Consider the following 19,138-nt stretch of genomic DNA (forward strand, 5'->3'; position numbering starts at 1 on the left):
CCCAGGTGCGATTTGAAGTAAATCAAATGCTGAGTGGGTGAACCCATCCCATTAAATAGCGTGAAGTTAATTAGGTTGAACTTTGCCGGATATGGGATTGATTCCCACTCTCTTGGGTATGGACAAGGAATGCCCGTCTTTTTTGTCTCTTGAGCGGAAATCAATGTATTGATTTTGCTCTCGAGGTTTTTAATTTTTAGGCTTTCATCTGTGTTTTCGCTAGCATTCTCATTACCACCCCCTGCATTGACGGGAGGATTAGTGGCATTGTGAACTTCATTCGCATTCGTATCCTCATCTTCTTGATGAACCTGGTTACGACGACTTGGTTCGCCTTGCTGGTTCGCCAGTGCTTGAATTTGTTGCTCATGCATTTCTCTCATATTCTGCATGGCCATCTGCATTTCGAACCTGAAGGTCTCCTGTTGTTTAGCCATGGTCTCTTCAAGCATCTTGGCCACTTGTTCCGCACTTATCATAAGTGCCTCGCGGGGTTGTCCTTCGCTGGATACCGTATTATCTGATGCGACCGCGGAGCCGGCATCAGATTCTTCATCTTCTGAAGGGAGTCTTGTCCGAACCCTACCATAGGTTGCTCGCTTGATGGTTCCGGACTGCAGACGGGTTATAGGCCGGGATGCTTTCAGAATCGACTCGAGATTATCCCATGCCGATGTCCCCTTGCTGGTCATATTGGTGGTGACCCTCGGAAATTCTGCATCTTCAACCACCGTTCTTCTTCGTCGGAAACGCCTAGGCCTTGGTTTTGGTATTTTGGTACTAAGTCTTTCGAAAACCGAAACTCTTTCAGGAATTGTCTTGATGCAGTTGCACTCAGACAATACTGCCCGAATGAGTTTGGAACAGGGGCACTGGGTCTCTAATCCTTGAGGACTCCTCTTCCTGGTTTTTCTCATACTTCCATCACGATAGTACAACTCGTCAGCTTGACAGTCAGAGTAACCTATCGTGTGTGGGCACGACTTCTCATGTATAACGTTATCGTCATCAGACGATAATGTTTCCTTCTGAGGGCGGACTGCCTTCTTCGGGTTTTCAAAAGTCACGCGCCTCGAAACATGCCCTTTTGGGCGTGAGTTCTTAGTGGGCTCCTGGACTTTGATGTGCAAATTGGCGTGCACAGCTGCCTTGAACTCCTTGTCATGCTGAAGGTGGTGGCGACCCCCAGCATGTTGAGTCGTTCGGGGCTTCTTCATCGGGCCCAAACGTTCTTGAACTAGAGCTTTGCCTCTCTCATCAAGAATTGGACCAAGGCGCTCCAAAATTGGCTTCTTTCTTCGGGATGATTCTACATGATCTCCCAGAGTAGCTATGGGAATTCTCGGCAATTTCGCTTGGTTCGCCGGAGGTTGAACTTTGGTTGGAGGCTGCAAAGGTTGCTCCTTAGCCTGAATCGCCGCTTCAAACTTTAGCCTCCAGACTTGGCGGGTTGGTGGCGGCTTCTTCGCCACCTCCTTCTGCAATCTCCTACGGGCTTCCTGGACTTGAGCCCGTGCTTGTGCTGACAGTGCGCGGCGCTTGCGAATGCGCTCATCAAGGTTGAGGCTGTTTGCCTCTCCTGTTCTTCAGATCCGCGTGATAGCGGACTCCGTCGGTGGACTCCATCGCCTTTGCGAGTCGCCGCGCCAAGCGTTGACGTCGCCTTTGGCGGGCTCTCTTCAAGAGAGTCACAACGCCCTCAACGGTGGAGGCGTCGGCGAGAACAGGATTGACCTGGTTGGAGGTCGGCGGAACTTCACCCGACGCAACTTTGGCGTCAGCTGGGGTGAGAGCTTCGTTGGCGTTCTGTACTTCTTCATACCAACGGACTTTTCTCCTGGAGGAGAACTTCTTGGACTTGCGGGGGGAGGTGGATCCGGACGAGGACGAAAGATACTCCTCGAACTTTTGCTGGTCGAATTCATACTCGACCTCCTCCTCGACCGGGATTAAAATCCGCGGCTGCGACGCGACGATCTCGACAGCGAGATCGTTGGCTCCCACTGTGGTCGCCAGATTGTTCGCGGGAAAAATTGTGTTCTTCATTGATGTCATTGTTCTCTCAAGTAATTGCTTTTTGATTACAAAAGATCCGGTCTTTTTATAAGATCCGGTTACAACGAAAATCAAATAAAAAAATAAAAAGATTACAACTTTCCTTTCGAACGAATCACGAGCTCCTGTTTTGCGGTCACTCGCTTTTGTAGGTTCTTTGCCAACGCCGGGGTTAATCCATGGACCACCGCGCGATCTAGATCCGGTCGGATCTACATGATTTGACGGGTGTTATCTCACTAAGGAAATAACAGCCGGGGAGTACTATTTCACTAAGGAAATAATAGCCTTTAGTTCTCAGGATCAAAGGCCAAGCTTTGATCCGGAGTATTACTTCGTGTAGATCTCAGATCTGATTTCTCTCTCTCGAACTCCTGCCTTTTGTGACGTGGATGCTCGCCAAGAACCAGATCTGAATGTCCAAGTCTTCAAGTCTTCAAAACTCCAAAGTTAATTCTCAATTCGGCAGAGTTTCCGTTGTTGATCCGGACTCTGATTTAACAGTCTGAATCCCAATATGGCAGTAAATCCGCCTCGGTGTTTGAGTTCAAATCCGTTCTATGGTTGGATGACTCGTTGACTCACCGAACTGTTAGCTTGATTCCGCATGCGAATGGATGTATTCCATTGTTTGCGTGCGGTTCGTTAGCCTCGTCGCCTCGTTAATCCGCTTCGTTACGTGTCACTTGGCTTCGGCGTTGTGGACTGACGCTCGTGTTTGGATATGTCGCCCGATGGTTCGTCGGTTTGTGCCGAGCTGTGCTAAGGGACCTATAAGCAATTTTATACGCCTACAGTAATATACAACCTAACATATTAATAAATTTTAAACATAAGAATTTGCATCAAGACATATACTTAAGATTTGGGAGAGCCGATAGTGGAGAGATTTGGGAGAAGAACTGAATCCTTTGTGGGTTTTATGGGTTCCGACTTTGCTTCCCAAACACAATCCGAACCTGTTTGGTGGGAAAATTATAGAAGACAATTAAGAATATGGTTTATTGTATTATCTCTCTAACTGACTTAGACAAAGAATGAATACAATTCTCCCAATATCATTTCTCTCTAACTAACTTAGAAAAAGAAATTATAATCTTCTAGTATCGGAATCCCGATTTATAAAAGAGAAGAAGATTGGCGGAGATCCTCCCTTTTGTTTAAGTCTGGTTTCTGTTGGCCTTCTTGTTTTGATTTATAAACAATTTACTTCTAATGTTGCTTGTCTAGTATTTGTGTGTTTGTATCAATTGTAGACAAACAACATGTTAAAGGATGGATGGATTGCGCCATAACGATCATATCAAATAGAGGTTGGCGGAATAGTAGAGTGAAGCCTTGCTATTAAGTTGAAGATCTAAGTTCAAGCTTCATCTAAGTTTACCAAGTTGAGCTATAATGAAGATCAAGATCAAGCTTGGGTAATAGTAGTTTAGGTTTATATTATGTGTGTTGGTACTTTAAGCTCGATCATATATACACACACATTAATAATGTAAGACATTGTATATATAATATATATATATATATATATATATATATATATATATATATATATATATATATATATATATATATATATATATATATATATATATATATATATATATATATATATATATATATATATATATATATATATATATATATATATATATATATATATATATATATATATATATATATATATATATATATATATATATAAAACAAACTATATTTATATATATATATATATATATATATATATATATATATATATATATATATATATATATATATATATATATATATATATATATATATATATATATATATATATATATATATATATATAATATATATATATATATTATATATATATATATATATATATATATATATATATATATATATATATATATTATATATATATATATATATTATATATATATATATATATATATATATAGTTATATATATATATATATATATATATATATAGTTATATAGTTATATATATATAGTTATATATATATATATAGTTATATATATATACACAATTTAGCTTTGGTTTTCATGTATATATAGTTTCATATATACATACATATTTTGCTTTCCAAGTTTATATAAATATGAATTTATATCTTTCATATTTATTGTTTTGGTTTTTTATGTTTAAATATGAAACAATTGAATATAATTAGAAAATACATTTTTGTTTCATGTTTATATGCTTACATATGATTTCATAAATATTAATTTTATTTAGTTCAATGAAATCATGTTTATTGTTTTGAAAGTTTGCAAAACAAGTATTTTTGTGAAAATATTATTTTTTTGGTTTATAGACTTAACAATAATCATATACATCTTTTATTAAGTCTACAAAATCATTTTGTAATGTTTCAAAACATGGTTAAGCTAAAATGTCAAAACTCATGTGTTCACATTTTTATGTTTTGAACTATTTTGCAAAATGATGATATTTCTCATTTGGAAGGTTTTTTTTTGAAAACCAGTTTTTGTAGCATGTTTATTATCATGTCTAGAATCATCTCCCAAAGTTTTATAATTTTTGAAATTTATTTGATATTTTTAAACCCAGTTTAAAGTTGAGTTTTTCTGTGCACTTCAGGTCTGTGCATGTTCAGTCGACTCATTAGTCGACTCATAAGTCGACTAACGAAGTGTAGCGCAGTTATGATTTTTCTTTTGCTGAGTCGACTCATATAAGCCGACTCATTAGTTGACTCATAAGTCGACTCATGAGTCGACTCATAAGTCGACTTATCAGAGAACCGTTGCACAGTAACGGCTAGTTTTCTGATTTGTTTGTTTATGGGTTTTTGGTCTTTTCCTTGGGGTTTTTTACTGAAGTTTTGAGTGGGTATAAATACCTCTTTTCCTTCAGCTCTTCATACATCCAAGAGAATGTTTTAAACAAGTTTAACAAGGTTTTAAAGTTTGTTTTAGTTTGTTTAAAAGAGTGTTTAAGAGTTTTGTTTGTGAATAGAATTTCACAAGAGCAATTGGAGATCATCCTTGGTGTTTGAGCATTCACTCTTCTCCCTCTCTTTTGTTATCTATAGAGAAGTTTCCCTAAACTCAATCTAGCTTTACATTTATATTGTTTAATTACCATTTTATTAAGCTAGTGTTTATATTGAGTTTAGTTGATTTTATTTGCTCTTTGCTTACACACACAACCATTGAGCTTATTGTATTTGCATACATTGTATAATTGGGTTGTAGGATTGTGTGACTTAGAGTGTGAGCTTACATTGAGTTCTCACCTTGTATTAGAGAACAAACACTTTGTTATTGTGCCTAATTATGTAGATCACTTTGTAATACACTTGTACACCGAGAGGAGTGTGTGGTGAGGACGGAGTCGATACCAAGAGGAGTAGCGTCAGTGGCCTAGTGAGAGGTGATAATTCCAAGCACTTGAGGGAGTCGATACGTGAGGACCAACACTTGAGGTTGTAGCTTGTGTATGTACATTGTGAGGATTTGTGAGAGTTGTCGGTTGACTTGATAACCGAGTGTGTAGAGTTTTTGGTTAACTAGAAAACCGAGTGTGTAGAGAAGTTCCGGCTTCCAAACCAGGTTGTGTAGTGGATTCTCCTCGAGAGTGGGGAGCGGGGACGTAGGACGGAAGGTCCGAACCTCGTGAACATATAGCGTGTTTGGTTTGCATTGGCACACTTATAACTGTTCATCTTATAGCCTATTGCATCTTGTTTACATTGTCCACTAGTTTGTTTCACCATTGATAGTTTAAATATATCCTTGCATATACCATATAGTATATCTCTTTGCTAGGATATATCACCTTAGTTATATTGCTTATTCTTGCTCATATCACATTGTATATCTATCCTGCAAGAATAATTTGCTAGTTAGTTTTAATTAGCATAAAATCGGATTAGATTAGCATAAACCTTATTCACCCCCCTCTAGGGTTCTTTCCTAGTAGCCTTAGGGTCTAATAATTGATATCAGAGCTTGGCGCTCTTTGATTTAAGGTCTAATCGCCTTGAGTTAAAGATCCAAGTTATCTTTTTGTGCTAATATTGTTTTGATTTTTTTTGTATCTTGCTTGCTCATATATACATTATGGATATGCACGGTGCACCTTGTTTAGGTTATGCCATCAATATTGCTTCTAGATTAGATAATTTCCCCTATGCCCAATGGTATGTTAGATTTAAGTTTTTTGTTCGATTTAGATACTTCGATTTATGGAAAATTATAGATGATGCTTATATTGTGCCCACTTCGGAGAAATCCAAATAGAATAAAAATGATCATCGTATGTTTACCATGAATAAGCTTTTGTTAGAATTTTTACATAATGCGTTCGATTCATCTATGTCTAACAAGCTTGATTCTTTTGATAGTGCTTACACATTATGGAAACTTATAGAAGCACATCAAGGGAATTTGAAGGCGAGATGACCAGCTTTGGAGGATTCCGCTTCTAGTTCATGTGGAGCTTCATTTTTATGCACACGGCCACTAGGCGATAGCCCTAGTGTGGTAAGCGAGTCCGAATTCGAATATGAATTATCTTTTGATGAACTCGCCTCTGCTAGTAAAAAATTATTGCATGTCTATAACAAATTGCATAAAATTTTTATTGATTTACAAAGCAAGCATGAATGTTTAAAATCCGATCATGAGAAGTTAGCTTTCAAATTTGATATCATTTCTCAAGAGAATAATGCTTTTAAAAAAATAATGATATGCTAATTTTGGAAAATAATAATTTGAAATTGGATATTACTAACTTGACTCATGATAAAAATAATGCCATGTTAGATTACTAACTTGACTCATGATAAAAATAATGCCATGTTAGAAGTAGAGAACATACAAAATGATACTGCTTCTTTTATAAATAACTATTTAATAATGCCATGTTAGAAGTAGAGAACATACAAAATGATACTGCTTCTTTTATAAATAACTATTTATGTTCAACTTCTAATAAAAATACATATGTGCCTAAAAATAAAGAATTGAATCTTGTGAATAAACGCATTTCATATTTAGATTCAACTTTAAAAACATGTATTAATAATCATAAGAGGCTTATGGATATGTGTGCCAAGTTTAAGTCATCATCCATTCATTATGTACACATATATAGCAAAGTTTACAAATGCTCTAATTGTGGCTGAAAATGTCATTTATCTAAATTTTGCTATGATGCACACAAACATAAGAATGCTAATGCTCTTTGTGCATCTCATGTAGCTTCCTCATCTAGTACACTTAAACATTCACATGCTCATTCTCACAAAGTTCATCATAAGCATGCTAGTGTGTTCAAGTGTGATCATAGTGTGTTCAAGTGTGATCTTTGTGGTCGTTTTGGTCATTTGGCCGAATATTATTTTGATTTGAAAAAGAAATCTCATTTGCCAAATGCCATTTGGCCGAATATTATTTTGATTTGAAAAAGAAATCTCATTTGCCAAATGCTTCTAGTAGACCACATACCTTTAAATGTGATGTTTGTGGTAGGTTTGGACATCTTACTAAATTTTGTTTTGATATGCAAAAAGCTTCTAAGTTATAATATGTTCCAAATAGACCATTGTTTAAGAATGTTTCTCATTGATATGCAAAAAGCTTCTAAGTTATAATATGTTCCAAATAGACCATTGTTTAAGAATGTTTCTCATTTACAAAATATTTCTAGAAGATAATCTTTACTTGCAAATGGTTCCCGTGCATGAGCATATGGTCCATAAAAACAAATGAGTCTCTTTCATTGCACAAATTACAATCGGAAGGGTCATTTGAGTAATTATTGTTATGACCGGGTTAGTGCACCAAATGTGTCCAAAAGAGTTCATAACCCTAGGGCTTTGAGCTTAATTGATAGGGGTCATGTCCCTAACCAATCCGGCACCAAGAATGCTTGGGTGCCAAAATCTTTTTAAAAACCAAGAATTATGTCTTTTTTTTAATTTTTCTTGGTTTTGAAAATTATGTTTTAAAATTTTTTTATATGAAAACAATTTTTCTTTGATCAATTCTTTTGTTTTCATGATTATTAGTTTCGATTTTTGTTGAGAGGTTTGTATTTATATAACCCCCAGGTTTATTGGGTGTTTATTTCCCAAATCATGTTTACCGGGTGCTAAAATGATTATATAGGTTTGAACAATCTCAAGAGCTTGATATTGTTGACTCTCTTAAAAATTGTGTTTTGATTTGTTGCTTTGAATTTATTATATTTCACTTATATGATGATATTTATGTGTTTGTGCTTATGGATCATCTATTTGTGTCGTATAATGTATTCTATGAGTGGTTTGATCAAGTTATACAAAGAAAATTTTCTTCTTTGATCAAACATTGTTTTTGGACTCAAATCTTGATTTATGACTTTATTTGAGTGATTTGTGTTCACTTGAAAACTTTTTTCATGGTTCTCATGTTTTCCTCATTCCTTTGTTTTCATAAATCTATTTTTATATACACTATGTTTTTATAATTGTGTAATGAGACACTTCTTTCATAAATGACATATTAATATGTATTCTCATTGTCTTGTTTGTATGTGAGTTATGTTTAGCATATCTTTCATTTATGCTTACTCACATGTTTTTGCCTTAGCTTTCATTTCATATATTCTCTATGGCATTTTGATAGGGGGATCTATTCCCTATACTTGTTTTATACTCACTCATGCATATTGATAGGGAGAGCTTTCGCTCTCTTCATTCTTGTTGTTTCCCCCTTTTTGATAATGTCAAAGGGGAGAAATATTGTGAGTATAGTCTTTCCTTGTTTATATGCATGTGAATTATAATTTAAATATTTATTTTTCTTCATGCATATATTCTTTTTGTAAATTATTTGTCATCATCAAAAAGGGGGAGATTGTTGGCCTTCTTGTTTTGATTTATAAACAATTTACTTTTAATATTGTTTGTCTAGTGTTTGTGTTTTTGTATCAATTGTAGACAAACAACATGTTAGAGGATGGATGGATTACGCCATAACGATCATATCAAATGAAGATTGGCGGAATAGTAGAGTGAAGCTTTGCTATCAAGTTGAAGATCCAAGTTCAAGCTTCATCCAAGTTTACCAAGTTGAGCTATAATGAAGATCAAGATCAAGCTTGGGTAACAGTAGTTTAGGTTTATATTATGTGTGTTGGTACTTTAAGCTCGATCATATATACACACACATTATACTGTAGACATTGTATATATATATATATAGTTATATATATATACAACACAAACTTTGTTTTTATATATATATATATAATATATATATATATAAAACGCTTTTGTATATATATATATATATATATATATATATATATATATATATATATATATATTATTATATTATATAATAATCTATAATATATATATATATTATAATTATATAATATATATATATATATATATATATATATATATTATATATATATATAATATATATATATATAATAGAGAGAGAGAGAGAGAGAGAAGAGAGAGAGAGAGAGAGAAATGCGGATAGCTTGGTATCCGAAGCACAAATTTTTGTCCGCTTGTAGTGAGGTGTCTGCATTCTCAATCCACTCATTCAATTGGGGGGACCACATTCAACGCCATGTGAATGTGGCTCCCCCATTTGAATGAGTGCGAGGATAAATGCCACCTCACTTTCCAAAGCATAAATTTTATGCTTGGCCTACCAAAGCATTACCCATATTCCTCATATATATATATAATATATATATATATATATATATATAATATATATATATATATATATATATCACACATCACCACAACACACACACACACACACACAATTTAGCTTTGGTTTTCATGTATATATAGTTTCATATATACATACATATTTTGGTTTCCAAGTTAATATAAATATGAATTTATATCTTTCATATTTATTGTTTTGGTTTTTCATGTTTAAATATGAAACAATTGAACATAATTGGAAAATACATTTTTGTTTCATGTTTATATGCTTACATATGATTTCATCAATATCAATTTTATTTAATTCAATGAAATCATGTTTATTATTTTGAAAGTTTGCAAAACAAGTATTTTTATGAAAATATTGTTTTCTTGGTTTATAGACTTAACAATAATCATATACATCTTTGATTAAGTCTACAAAATTATTTTGTAATGTTTCAAAACATGGTTAAGCTAAAATGTCAAAACTCATGTGTTCACATTTTTATGTTTTGAACTATTTTGTAAAATGATGATATTTCTCATTTGGGAGGTCTTTTTTGAAAACTAATTTTTGTAGCATGTTTATTATCATGTCTAGAATCAACTCCCAAAGTTTCATAATTTTTGGAATTTAGTTGATATTTTTAAACGCGGTTTAAAGTTGAGTTTTTCTGTGCACTTTCAGGTCTGTGCATGTTCAGTCGACTCATTAGTCGACTCATGAGTCGACTCATAAGTCTACTCACGAAGTGCAGCGCAGTTATAATTTTTCTTCTGCTAAGTCGACTCATATAAGCCGACTCATTAGTCGACTCATAAGTCGACTCATAAGTCGACTTATCAGAGAGCCGTTGCACAGTAACGGTTTGTTTTCTGATTTGTTTGTTTATGGGGTTTTGGTTTTTTCCTTGGGGTTTTTGCTGAAGTTTTGAGTGGGTATAAATACCCCATTGCCTTCAGCTCTTCACACATTCAAGAGAATGTTTTAAACAAGTTTAACAAGGGTTTAAAGTTTGTTTTAGTTTGTTTAAAAGAGTGTTTAAGAGTTTTGTTTGTGAAGAGAATTTCACAAGAGCAAGTGGAGATCATCCTTGGTGTTTGAGCATTCACTCTTCTCCCTCTCTCTTGTTATCTATAGAGAAGTTTTCTAAACTCAATCTAGCTTTACATTTTATTGTTTGATTATCATTTTATTAAGCTAGTGTTTATATTGAGTTTAGTTGATTTTATTTACTCTTTGCTTACACACACAACCATTGAGCTTATTATATTTACATACATTGTATAATTGGGTTGTGGGATTGTGTGACTTAGAGTGTGAGCTTACATTGAGTTCTCACCTTTTATTAGAGAACAAACACTTTGTTATTGTGCCTAATTGTGTAGATCACTTTGTAATACGCTTGTACACCGAGAGGAGTGTGTGGTGAGGATGGAGTCGATACCAAGAGGAGTGGCGTCGGTGACCTAGTGAGAGGTGATAATTCCAAGCACTTGAGGGAGTCGATACGTGAGGACCAACACTTGAGGTTGTAGCTTGTGTATGTACATTGTGAGGATTTGTGAGAGTTGTCGGTTGACTTGATAACTGAGTGTGTAGAGTTTTCGGTTAGCTAGAAAACCGAACGTGTAGAGAAGTTCTGGAGTTGTGTAGTGGATTCTCCTCGAGAGTAGGGAGTGGGGACATAGGACGGAAGGTCCGAACCTCGTGAACATATAGCGTGTTTGGTTTGCATTGACACACTTATAACTATTCATCTTATAGCCTATTGCATCTTGTTTACATATTGTCCACTAGTTTGTTTCACCCTTGATAGTTTAAATATATCCTTGCATATACCATATAGTATATCTCTTTGCTAGGATATATCACCTTAGTTATATTGCTTATTCTTGCTCATATCACATTGTATATCTATCCTGCAAGAATAATTTGTTAGTTAGTTTTAATTGGCATAAAATCAGATTAGATTAGCATAAACCCTATTCAAGAATAATTTGTTAGTTAGTTTTAATTGGCATAAAATCAGATTAGATTAGCATAAACCCTATTCACCCCCTCTAGGGTTCTTTCCTAACGTCCTTAGGGTCTAATAGTTTCTTCATGGTAGCGATGAGATGACTCCCTCGACGTTCGTATCGAGTTTGCTACTCGTTGACCATCCGAACGTTTGAACTTGTGGAACACGGTTGAATCCTCTTGATTGATGTCGAGGATAACTTGTGTGGCAAGTTTAAACTCTGTAACAGAGTTGATTTGAACCGAAAATTCGGTTAATAAGCCAAAATTGATGAAAGCTCCAAGAACAACTTCGAGGATCTGAAGATTGTCGAGATCCTTCTTCTGCCAAGAAACCTTGTGCCGATCTCCAAGAATTCTGATCCAAAAAAGAGAGAGCCCTTATATCTCCAAAATTCCAGATCTTGAACTCAGTTGAGTTTCCCGCTATTTATAAGGGATTTAGGGGTGTAACCGCCCCTTAAATCTCTCCTTAATGAGGGTTTAATGGGGTGTAACCACACCCTATAAATTTCTCCATGATAGGGTGGGGATCCCCTCAAATCATGGGGAGAAAACGGTTTCTGGAACTATTTAACTCGTGTTTGAACGAGTCAAACGCTAAAACTGATGTTCTGGGCCCAAACTCTATGTTTTAGACCTGAAACATAGAGTTGGGCATGGGCTTAAGGCTGAAAATGTAGTGTTCGCATAACGTTATAAATCTGAGATGCAGAAATGAACTCTGTGTCTGGACTTGAATGCTGGGGATAAACCTTGCAATTTGAACTTAAAACGCGGGAATGACCTCTGTGTTTTCAATTGGAACGCTGGGGATGAACCCTTTGTTTTGAACTTGAATGCTGGGGATGAACCCTGTATTTTGAACTTGAAACACAGGAATGACCTCTGTGTTTTCAATTGGAACGCTAGGGATGAACCCTACGTTTTGAACTTGAACGCTGGGGATGAACCTTGCGTTTTGAACTTGAAACATGGGAACGACCTCTGCGTTTTGAATCTAGGATGTAGAGGTGAGCCTCAGGCAGGCTTGGCGAGCTTCAGGCTAAGTCCAATGTTCAGGCGAAGTCCTAGTCTTGCAGACGGACTTTAGAACATAACTTACTGCGAAGAACAAGTCATAAGTCGGAATTGGATGAATTATATATGAAAATCGGCTATCTCGATGAGACAGAGCTGACCAAATCTACCCCAAAGGGTTCGGTTTGCTCCTATCTGTTTCACCAAATTCCTTACGGTTTAAGAGAAATCTGCGTTTTGATTTGAAGAGATCGTCAATTTGTAGTCTCTTTTGCTAGAGCGTTACAAAAATCGTCATCTTATAACCTTCATTTTGGCTCCTTAAAAATGTGAGAGTCGTCAGATTGTAACTCCCGATGTTGATTGTGAATGCTGTTGAATTAGAGCTTTCATCAGTTATTGTGAAGGTCGTCACATTGTAATCTTCATCGATCTACCTAAAAGTTTTCTAATTGTAGCATTCTGGAAGTCGTTAGATTATAACTTCCATCTGTTAGCCCTTATATTTTGTTGATGATTTGTAACCATCATTATCAGTACTAATTACTTGTTGAGTGATATTGTAGTTAATATATATATCAAGCTTGTTAGCACCATTTATGGAGGATTGGATGGAATATGAGCTACAATGATAATATCCAAAGGAGGAGGAGGCATAGTGTTGAAGCAATATTCAATCAAGAACACTAAACACAATGAGAAGCTTTATCAACTCAAAGCAATATCAAGACTCAAGAAATGTATTTCTATGTGAGAGATATTTGCTATTTTTATTTTCTCTCTAGTGCTAGAATGTAGGCAAGTAGTTGTAGATTTTATTTGAAGCTATTGGGATATCACACACACGTTTTCATACTTATATTTTTGAGCGTTTTGATAGGATATCATTTTTTACAAGTATGAGGACCTATTCGCAAAATTACTTTTCTAAACAGTTTGTTTTTTGTGTTAAAAACAATTTACAAAGTTACACAATTTTTAGAAGTTATTTTAGTATTTTTACAGATTTTTTATAGAGTCAAAACTGCTTTCAAAACCTGTATCTATTGTGTTAGTTCGGGGTCGACCGCCACGGTCGACCGTGCCCTTGATTTTCCCTTAGTAGTCAGCAGAGACTTTCGCGGTTGACCGTGACGGTCGACCGTCAGTCTCAAAAATCCCACGGTCGACCGTAAAAGTTTCTGGAAATTTTTTCAGATTGGAAAGTGTCTCGCGGTCGACCGTGAAAATATCACCGGTCGACCGTGAAAATATCACGGTCGACCGCCGTTCACCCCAACGAACTTTTTGGTACAGTTTTCTGAAACGATTTTTACAGGATTTTGTGGGATTTGGGAATGGGCTTTGACAGCTATGTTTTCTCCTATTTAAACCCCTCATACCCCTCTTCTTCAACTTGTCCCAAGCATTTTAAAAAACCAGAGTTTTGTTTTACTGAAAACCAAACTTTCAATCATGTTTTCTCTGTTTTCAAGTTCACATCCCAAGCTTCAGTGTAATTTTTCTCCTTGCTATAGGGATACTGGAAAGAGAGAGATTTTATACCATTTACTATTGTTGTGAGCTTGATCTTGTGAAGATCAACTGTGTGGGAGTGAGATCTTGTGGTGATCAACTGTGTAGTTATGAGATCTTGTGGAGATCGTTATGTAGAAGAAGTTCCGACTTCCAAACCGGGTTGTGTAGTTGATTCTCCTCGAGAGTGGGGAGCGGGGACGTAGGTCAGCGGGCTAAACCTCGTTAACACATAACGCGTCACTTGGATAATAATTTCTAACTCTATCTCATTTACTTTGGTTATTTATTTTGTGGTGTATTACTTGTCTTATTTTTTATTGCACAATTATTGCCTTAAGACCCTAATCACCCCCCTCTAGGGTCCAACAATTGGTATCAGAGCTTGGTCTCTATATTAGTTTTTGGTCTAACCACCTTAGAGAAAAGATCTTATGAAGGCTTCAATGAATGTGCATATGTTAGAGGGACAATCCACCATTAGACCCTCACTTTTCACCGGTAGCAATTTTGCCTATTGGAAGGCTAGAATGAGGATTTACCTTCGTTGCATTGATCTTGACATTTTAGAACTCATAGAGAAGAAATATGTAAAAAATTCCAAGATTAGTAACACGACCGATGGAGAAAGGCACCAAGCTAATCTTAATGCAAAGGCCATGAATGCCTTAATTTGCGGTCTTTCTCCCAATGAGTATAATAAGGTTTCTACGTGTGCAACCGCATACAAAATTTGGGTGAAATTATGTATTACACATGAAAGAATCCCCCAAGTTAAAGAATCTAAGATTAGTGGGCTTATGCATGACTATGAGTTATTTAAAATGCTTCATAATAAATTCATTGATGCTATGTTTTCTCGCTTCACTAATATAAACAATGAATTGCATGGTCTTGATAAGCAATTGACTATCCAAGAGATGAACTACAAGATCCTTCGCTCATTGACTCCGACGTGAGAGCCCAAAGCTACGGCCATAGAGGAAGCTCACGATCTTACTACTCTAGCTCTCGATGGCCTCATTGGAAAGCTTAAGGTTCATGAAAAGAAGCTTAAGGGAAAGGAGAAGGAGGAAGTGCCCCCACGGGAATTGAGGAGTCATCACTAAAAATAAAGACCATAGCTCTCAAGGGAGCTAGTGATAACTTATCATCATCGTCGGATAGTGAAGTTGATTTTTCTAGAGAAGTGGCTCACCTCTCAAGAAGAATATCAAGAATCATTAAAATGAATAAGAAGTTTAATCCTCGATCTAACAACAAATTTTCTTCACGTGTAGGAAAATGCTTTGGATGCAACGAACCAGGTCATATTGCCAAAGATTGCCCTAAGCTCAAGGAAAAATATTTGAAATACAAGAAGAAGAAAGCCATGTATGTCGGATGGGAGGAATCCGAACCAAGCGATTCAGATAGCAATGAAGAGGGAGCAAAGATTGCTCTTCATGGTCCTAACATTTGTTTAATGGCTTATGAAAAGGAGGTAGTTTCCGATACCGAAAGTGAATCCTTTTACATGCAATGTGATCTAGCAACCGTATTAGAAGAGTTAAACATTGAGTTTAAAAGGATGTCAAAAGAATATTATTCCTTTAAAAATTGCATACTTCTTGTGATTCCAAACTTGAACAACTACAATCATCTCTTGCTTTAAAAGATGAATTGCTAGGGGATCTTAATTTTGAAAACAAACAATTAAGATCTAAGATTGAAAGACTTAAAATTGAAAGTGGTAGAATTAGACCTACTCATGCATATACTAGTCATCATCACCATGAGAGAAATAGATTTCATAGATCTCATGCTTCTACACATAAGAGAAATTTTGTGTACACATATTGCATGAAACATGGTCATATCTTCACTCATTGTACGATTAAAGATAATCATGATTTTTATAGAATGACATGGGTACCCAAAGGTACCAAGCTTACTAACCACCAATGACCCATGATTTGGGTAACTAAAGTTACTACATCTTTATCTCTTGTAGGGAACATCACGAACACGATGTAGAGAGATATGATACCTTGATAATGGTTGCTCACATCATATGACGGGCAACAAAGAGCTATTTGCAACCCTATAAAATGATTGAATGAGGTAGCATCTCCTTCAGTGACGGTGAGAAAGGTAAAATCATAGGTATTGGATGCATTGGTAAGACACATTCTTCCGTAATAGAAGATGTTTATTTGGTTAATGGCTTGAATCATAATCTTCTTAGCATTAGCCAATTGAGTGATAAAGGTTTTTATATTTCTTTCAAACCGGATAAATGCATTGTTAGCTCAAATGGAAAATCTATTTTTGTTGCTAATAGAAAATCTAATGTATACATTTTTGAGATGAATGAATTAGTGAATCAAGATGTGAAGTGCCTTGCGGCAATTGATGAAAACCCTTGGATTTGGCATAAGAGGCTTGGACACGCCAACATGGAGTTGATATCCAAATTATCCAAGAGGAATATTGTAAAAGGGTTACCAAACTTGTATTTCATCAAAGATACCATTTGTGAAGATTGTGCTAAAGGTAAACAAACTAAGTTTACCTTCAAATCCATCAATGAGGTATCAACTTCTAAACCCTTGCGATTACTTCATCTTAATTTATTTGGTCCTATGCGTGTTACCTCTCTAGGAGGCAAATACTATGTTTTCGTTATCATTAATGATTTCTCTCGTTTTACATGGACAATCTTTCTTGGTAGTAAAGATGAATGTTTTGAAGAATTTTCAAATTATGTCAAAAGAATTAAAAATAAAAAAGAGTTGAAAGTTGTTAAAATTAGAAGTGATCATGGTGGTGAATTTTAAAATAATTTTTTCTATGATTTTTGTGTACATCATGGTATAACTCATATGTTTTCCGCTCCAAGAACACCATAACAAAATGGTGTTGTTGAACGGAAAAATCGCACCATACAAGAGATGACACAAACTATGTTAAATTCTTTTGATTTACCTAAGTATTTTTGGGCGGAAGCTGTCAATACAGCTTGCCATGTTTTGAATCGTGTTTTGATTAGACCAAAGCTTAAGAAAACCCCTTATGAACTATTTTATGGCAAAACTCCTTTTATTGGATACTTTCGTATCTTTGGTTGTAAATGCTTTATTTTAAATACAAAAGATCACCATGATAAATTTGATTCTAAAATTGATGTTGGCATCTTCCTAGGATATGCACATCGAAGTAAGGCTTATAGGATCTCCAACAAACAAACTCTTGTTGTTGAAGAATCTATAAATGTTACTTTTAATGAGACTAATATTGGTTTACAAGTTGGTTTGCCTAGGAAAGATGATGATGATGTTAAGGGAGGATTGGAATTCTTGCAACTAAATGAAACACCCTCAATAGATTCTCAAAAGGATGAGGAAAGCAACAACATTCAAGTGCAAGAGCAAGAAGAACTCTCCAAAGCATGAAAATTTACACCAAATCATCCAAAGGAGCAAATAATAGGGATCCTTCACAAGGGGTTCTAACTCGCTTAAAGGCTTTGAGTGAGTGTGGTAATGTTACCTTATTATTCAAATAGAACCTAAAAAGATTAATGATGCTTTAAAGGATGAGCTTTGGGTTTTAGCTATGCATGATGAATTAAACAATTTTTAAAGAAATAATGTTTGGAAACTAGTTCCTAGACCTAACAATGCTAGTGTAATTAGAATAAAATAGGTTTTTAGAAACAAACTTGATGAACATGGCATTGTAACAAGAAATAAAGCTCGTTTGGTTACTCAATGATAGAATCAAGAGGATGACATAAACTATGATGAAACCTTTGTACCGGTTGCAAGGTTAGAATCTATTAGGATGTTTTTAGTATTTGTAAGTTTTAAGAATTTCAAATTGTTTCAAATGGATGTTAAAAGTACATTTTTAAATGGTTTTATAGAAGAGGAAGTATATGTTGAGCAACCCCCCAGTTTTATGGATTATTCATTTCCTAATCATGTTTATCGGGTTCAAAAAGATTTATATGGGTTGAAACAAGCTCCTAGAGCTTGGTATGCTCGCCTCTCTAGTTTTCTTCTTGAAAATAGTTTTTCAAAAGGAAAAATTAATAATACTTCTTTTGTGAGAAAAAGAAAAAATGATTTCATTTTAGTTCAAATATATGTTGATGATATCATTTTTGGTGCTACTAATGAATCTCTATGCAATGATTTTTCTAAAGTTATGTAAGATCATTTTGAGATGAGCATGATGGGAGAGCTCATATTCTTTCTTGGGCTCTAAGTCAAGTAAACTAAGGATGGGATATTCATTTCTCAAAGCAAGTATGCTAGAGAATTGGTGAAGAAATTCAAATTGAAGAATTCTAAGCATGCACCAACTCCTATGAGTACAAGTGTCAAGCTTGATGCAGATGATAGTGGTGAGGATGTAGATCAAAAACTATACCGATGTATGATACGTAGTCTTCTTTATCTCACCGCTAGTAGACCTGATATTATGTTTAGTGTGTGTGCATGTGCACGTTTTCAAGCTTCTCCTAAAACATCTCATTTAATTACGGTTAAAAGAATTATTAAATATGTCAATGGAACAATTGATCTTGGTTTATTTTATCCTAAAAGCACATCTTTTGATTTTTATGGTTTTTGTGATGTCGACTTTGCCGGATGTAAGGTAGATCACAAAAGTATAAGTGGTACATGTCAATTCTTGGGTAACTCACTTGTATCTTTGGCCTCCAAGAAATAAAATTGTGTTGCCTTGTCCACTACGGAAGCAGAATACATTGCCGCCGGTTTATGTTGTGCCCAAGTTTTATGGATGAAACAAAGTTTAGTTGACTATGATTTCA

Source organism: Asparagus officinalis, chromosome 4 (assembly GCF_001876935.1).
Source record: "Asparagus officinalis chromosome 4, Aspof.V1, whole genome shotgun sequence".
NCBI lineage: Eukaryota > Viridiplantae > Streptophyta > Magnoliopsida > Asparagales > Asparagaceae > Asparagus > Asparagus officinalis.